Source organism: Perna viridis, chromosome 9 (genome assembly GCF_037379345.1).
Source record: "Perna viridis isolate PV_CMFRI_1.1 ecotype Kerala chromosome 9, ASM3737934v1, whole genome shotgun sequence".
In the NCBI taxonomy this organism is placed as follows: Eukaryota; Metazoa; Mollusca; class Bivalvia; order Mytilida; family Mytilidae; genus Perna; species Perna viridis.
Window position 1 is genome coordinate 36,814,178 of NC_142453.1, and position 6,840 is coordinate 36,821,017.

The following is a 6,840-nucleotide window of genomic DNA, read 5'->3' on the forward strand; positions in this document are numbered from 1 at the left end:
TAGGTGGTCAAGCCCCCAAGAATCAATGACTACTTTGTTAGAACATTGTTAGGTGACCAAGTTGTTCATGTCATTACTTCCAAGTTCAAAATAAAATCTGAAAAATTAAGGAAGGAGACGTCTGCTGTACTATTCTACTCAGACTTTGACGTTAGGATTGTCAACGCATATTTATTCCAAATGGAAACAATGTTATAATAATGTATGTTCTGCAGTATTATATTTGGCCATCCATTGTTTAATGAACGACGAGGAAACCCTCCCACCAGAGTGCAGGCTGCAGCTGGACCCCGAAACAACATTATACACAAGTTCAACGAAATAGTTGTCCTTACAGACTCCCAAAGAAAACTGAAAGTGAAAACAAAACAAGACAGAGGCCAGAAATTCCTGACTTGGGACAGGCGCAAAAATGCAGCAGGCTAAAGTAGTTTGGTGTGATCACAACCCCCCCCCCCTTATTTTAAATCTGACAACTGAAGGAAAATATCACACAATTAAACACACCTGAAATCAGTACAAAAAGTACAAGAAAATTCCTTAAACTCCCAAAACAATTTATATTTTATTATTGGATCTTGACTGTCCTAACTATTAGTTATAATGCTACTGATGAGATTTTATTCCTTGAAACACGAGAACACAATAGCGAATTTGCAATATTGATTGGATAGGTATTTTGGTAAAATTTGCAATATTATTGCAAGGTAAAAACTTATTTGATTTTGTAAAAACTATTGCATATGAAATATCTTTACTGCTGACGCCTAAGTTCATAAATACAATATGATCATAACGTAGTTTTCTACTTCCAATTTCTGATCGATTTTTTTGGCATAGAATATTCTAATATTTTCAGTGTAGAGGTCTTTGTGTGTACAGAATAAGTTTCAGTTCCAGTAATTCAAGTAACATTTTTTTGCGGCATCATGTGCTAGTTTTAAAATACATGTATAACTAGAACTTTGTCGTGTTACAGTCTACATTGTGTATGTAAACTACAAGTATACACCTCTCTAGCGCATTCAATGATCGCTTGGTTGGTATTTATGTTTAACGACATTATAATAACTACTATTTACATGACGACTTGTTTCCTTTCCAAGAATGATACCATGTCTGGACCTGCGTCACCATTAATGAATTGCCAGTATTTTTCCCCGTAATGATAGGTACATATCTTCAGTATGTGTACGAACTATGTACAAAGTTTGAATGATGATGGTTCAATGATTTTGAAGAATCGTGACGAACATATTTGAACGGTTTCTACACCTGCTTTCGCCGTTGGTATTCAAACGGAGGTAAAACGTATGATGTATATGTATGCTTCAAATTTAAATTTAAATTTTAAATTGTATGAACAGTCATGCACCCGAGTACCTCATAAACTTTACATATACCACCAGGTAATTTCTGCGTTAGCAGCATATGCCTATCCAAATTTTTTGAAATATTGTACACAATACATGTATGTTAATAAATATGTAATTTCATATTGACCTTGTTATAGGTTTGAGTTGGTTTTTGATACAAATATGATATCCTATGTCCGTTTGTTTGTTCGTCACACTTTTGGTTTCTGAACGATATTTAAAAATCAAGCTCAACGGCTAGCTATTTTCACATTTTGATATATTGCTATGAAAAATACATTTCAGGTCTAGGTCGATTTCATTATTGTATTTTGTGTTGTCAGTTTACAGCCATACAGGATGCAGCTCTTTTATGGAGTTTTTCTTTTTTTTTCAGAATTAAGTATTGGATATATTTGTATTTATTATTACATATTAACAATCTGTTAAAAGTTTTTTTTTATCAGTCAAGTCAATCGATAAGCGTCATCCCTTTTTCCGAACGAACATACCGTTCAACCTTTAATTTCAAGTTGGCACTAATGTGCCTCGACGAAGAAAGATAAAAAAATGTACAAAATCGTCAATTTTATCAAATTGACACGGTGCCTTAAGGTACATGTATTACATTTTTATTAGGAACACCTCACTGCCAAACAATTTCACCACTGATTTTTAACATGGCGGGTTGCCAATACTCTAGAATTTCCACTTTACATATTATGTGACAAACAAACAAACAAACAAAAAAGACGAAAAACGCCTACTAAGTCACTATATGTAGAATTAATTGGAAAGTTTTCAAAGAAACAAATGTATAAAATGTCAAAGTGTGTATATTTTTAATTTTTGACTTGTTTCTTTGGTTTTTGGTTTTTTTGTTTTAGTAGGGAAATCTTTGGCTTGTCAGTCTCGTCGTAAGTAAAAAGACAAAATTCCATTGAATTCATTGATGCCACTTTCAAGGAGAAATACGTATAAAACTAGTGTGTATTACATGCTAAGATGCATGGACCCCTTCCTTCCGAAAAACCCACTCCTCAACCAAATATAATGACTGGGGTAAACGGTGGATTTTGCAAGCACTTCGTCTAGAGCTACATTTTTTACAAGTTAAGAAAATTATGAATAAACAGGTACGTCGGTCATCGTAGAGGGGGAGCTTCCCATTGAGGGTTTCTTATTGTACCTGTGTATACATTTGTTTACATTGCATCACTGCGATTTATACTGATGTTAATGATCTGTTTTATTGATTTAGAAAGAGTAACCAAGGGAAATAAGATTTTAGCGGAAATCAAAGGTATGTAAATCAGGGACAAAGACCAGACATGTAAAACAGATAAACACAACAAAGAACATAAAGTAACTAAATTCACACGAAGACACAGAAGTAAATGAGCAACTCGGACTCCACTAAAAACTGGGAGCATGGACCAGATACACCGGTAGGGTAAGCATCCTCAGCTAGTTACACAACCAGTTTGTGACAATTTAGATCAATGCTATCATAATACATGAAATAATAGTTCCTCAATACATTTATTACTGTCGTGTTAAACTATGTATCATTCACACTGGTGTTTCCTTTGAAATGCATAACATGTTCTTAAAAGCGTTACTACTTATCGTTTTTATTGTCGATTTTTCATTGCTGTTTCCCTTGCCGAAACTACATTCATCTCCCGTAATAGATTCAGGCCGTACCTTTTTCCGGATAAGCCCTTCGGGAATTGGATATTTACTTATGATTTTCTTGTCTATTTGGAATTTTTTCTCGGCTAGCCAGGAGGGAGAACGCTGAAATGATGTATTATATACGTAGTTTCTTAAAGGACCATTACCTCCCAGTATTATCAAAGGGTTCAGCATACGTAACATAACACATAGAACCCAGATAGATCTATTAATGTGAACTGGTGTTCTGATGTACTGGAATAGTACACGTAACATTAAATCTACAAAGACGCTTGTTGTCAATAACACAACACTAAGAACGGCCTTGACGAACCTGCCAATAAAGTCACCATCCATTAAATCAAGGGTAAATCCAGGATGTTGTGGAACGTGACAGCGATTGTAACATAGATTGACTAAGATACTTGCATGACTAAGTACTATGATTATGATAAAAAGCACTGGGATGACCCAGAATATATGTCTAATAGCTATACTTCCGGTGTGAAAGCAGTAGAACATTGACAATGTGTTTGATATATAATGTACATGATATTCTACGTGAATTCCAATACAGTATAATCCAGTTGGTATGGTACATAAGCAAATGTAGAAAATAGTCTTTTTTACGCTGAAAAAACTCAAATGTTTAAATGGAAATTTCGTATATAGAACTTTTTCTAGAGTCATCACGGTTAGGCAGAGGAAGTTAAATATTCCGAAAAAAGCATTCAGAAAAGCTTCCATTTCACCCAGAGTCATATATATCCACAATTTTTCCTTGATTAACACAACACAAGCAAAGAAAGCATGATGGCATATATGAATCAGATCACTTACAAGGAATGCAAATATAGCAACGTTCGCCGAAGTTTGGAGTTGATCTTTAGAAAGGATCTCATAAAATATCCTGAAGTCGATCGTTAGCCTGAAGCTTACTTTTATACTATATAACACAAGTTGTAGAATTTTAAACAATAGAAATCTATCAAATTCTTCACCCTCAATCAAAAAATAATTCTCACCATCTTTAAGTGTAAGGTCCGTTATATTTGTACAAGGAATCATCGTTTCACAGTGTTACACAACAGCTTCTAATATCACCAGACTTTGAAAGTAATTACCAGCTCATGTAAAAGTTCCACAGATCCTTATGACCAATACACAATAAATTAACTAACTACCCCATCAGAGGTATGTGTTTACCTGAGAAATGAAATAGAACAGACAGCTGTTTGGAGTGCATTGCAATCACTGCTATTTCAGGTAACAATGAAACACATAACTACTGATTAATCATCTTCACAATGATTCCCTGCCTGAAGTATGTGAAGTTCTTATACGTTCACCTTATTTTCTTATTCGTCATTATTGCGACCACAAATGAGTAATTGGATTACTTGGCAGAGAAATAAAGTATATTCTTCAAATAATATTTGTACAATGTTAACATAAATATTCGATCGGGAATCCAGAATATTTTTTTTAAATATAGACTTAACAGACAAATGTAATTGATGTATTTTGAGTACAGTAGTATATGACTATATATTTAGTTTGTTTGGTTGGTTGTTGGGGTTTAACGTCCAAGCTTAATTGGGTCGATAAATTTTGATTGCCACTAGAAAAGGGGGGATGGGTGAGCCTCCTATGGCGGAGCGCAAAGGTTCCTACTCCTATCGAATTCCACAGCAGGGTTCTTTATCGTGCGAGGAACGTGACATCTTTCCCAACACGGTGCACCATTATGGTTTGCGGTCAGGGTTTTCGTATTATAGCCTGACAATCCCAGCATGTAACATACCAGGGTACCCCATTCCACCACCTGGGGCACACATCTCAGTTGCTCTGTGGGCAGAGCGCCTAGCCCCTGGCTAGGTTTCTGAGCCCTATTTAGCTTAGCGCTGCTGCATGCCTATTCTTTTAACACCCGGACCTGCACGGGCGACTATATATTTAGAGACGATCAATGCGAATTCTACCATATCATTGCTCATTTTTGCCTGAATTTTGTTCAATTTCTACAAAGATATAACGGAATAAAAGATGGTGGAGTTCAAACTTTAACAAGATGAACAACTTCAAAGAAAAAAATGGTATAGTCCAAAAATAATTGCTTTCAGAAGCTGGTTTTAATCTGCAGCTAAGGGCATTTGGTGAAATTACAGTTTTTGTCAGTTGTCTCTACCTCTTGTAAGACTCCTGTGTATTGCTATGAGAGAACAATATATGTAAAGTGTAAAAGAAACCATGATTTCCCATTCTTATGCATATTCAATGAATAAATGTGCCACTTTGACTTATTAATAAACTCCTACTGAGTTTTCGAAAAAACAGTTAATTGTTTTGGAGCACATCATACACTAAAGAGCCTAAAAGCAAAAAAAACCTGACCTGATATGAAAAAGAAACATAAGTTCTATGCATAGGTACCACATAAGCATCAAAACATGCATTTCAAAATATCTGTTGACTATTTTTTAGAAGGGGCAAAAACTTGCACTTAGTTTAACAACCCTAATTTTGGCTTGGTTTGTATGACCTCATTTAATATTTTACTCTACTCTACTGAAGGACTTACATATTTCTGTCTTTAAACAGATGAAAATATGACTAGCTGGTGGTTTCTTCTTCAGGAACATGCTATATCAAGGAAATGAACAAAGTGAGAACAATCAATCAAATAAATTAATTAGAGGACACTTCTATACCCTATCTACAAAAAGTTAAGTTGAGACATACACCAAAATTTGCCATAAATCATCTATTTTTCAACAAATTTATGTAAAATTTTGCAGTTACCCTCAAAATTGAATTAGTTTTCCACAATTGAAGCACTTTTTGAGCTTCAAACATATAAGTCAATCTATTTTTGAAAAACACGCTACAACTGATAATATGTAATTATATTTATTAGAGGAATATGCTAAGTATAAGGGCTTATTTGTTATTACATTGAGTTTGTGGCAATGTCCCATGCACAACTTAATGAAAGACCTTCAGGTCCCATGGAAATTGTTCTTTAGGAAAAGTACGTATCCTATGCCAATTTACACCGGTCTTCTTATGCCTTGATTAATTTTGACTAGTCCTTTATGCAATTGCAATTTTGAATTAAAGATACATAGAAGTCCCGTTAAAAACATTTATTCTACATGTGAATATTTCCAACTTTTCCTTCTGACTGTTTTCTCTCTGTTACATATACCTGAGTCTCTCTGCAGTAAGGTGTGGTTTCTCTGTATAAAGCTGTTTCAGTGCAATGAACGACCTGTTTGGCATCACCCACTTACAATGTATGACTGATTTTTTTTTATTATAATCAGTGTCCAATTCGTTACTATCAAAGTCATTTTTGCCGATCGGTTGGCACTAGAGCTCGTACTAAGCCTCAGTGACGATATATTAAGCGAACAAACCCATCCGGAACTTTCACTAAGCCAAGAGATATATGTATATTTCGGCCCGATCTGCTCATTGACTTTGAACGTCTGTTTGATGGTGGTATTGCCGTAAGTGGTCTAGGTCGGGCTATTTTACTTTTTTGTTGATTTGCTATCACTGTATTACGAGCTATCACCCCTTTTCTTGTCTCTTTTCCACCATAATACATGATTGTATTATCTGGTAATATTTGTCATGGAATGAACACAGATGGCCATCCGATTAAATAATATATTTTCAGTTAAATATAATTTGAAATACATGTATATTAGGTTTTGCACTGCAAAATATACAAGATTTTTTTATTTGGCATTTCTGATTTTTTTTGTCACAGCTCATTAAACAGAGGTATGGTACATGTATT

The 6,840-nt window shown here is 34.6% G+C and overlaps 1 long non-coding RNA gene across 1 annotated transcript; it reads right to left on the minus strand.

The window, feature by feature from the left end:
* Positions 1-2,878: 2,878 nt before the first annotated feature.
* LOC148608224 (uncharacterized) lies at positions 2,879-4,328 on the minus strand. The gene is made up of 2 exons (XR_015914969.1): positions 4,058-4,328; positions 2,879-3,155 (listed from the first exon to the last, which is right to left on the minus strand). It is a non-coding gene; the product is annotated as an uncharacterized LOC148608224 (long non-coding RNA).
* Between the last annotated feature and the right edge of the window lie 2,512 nt (positions 4,329-6,840).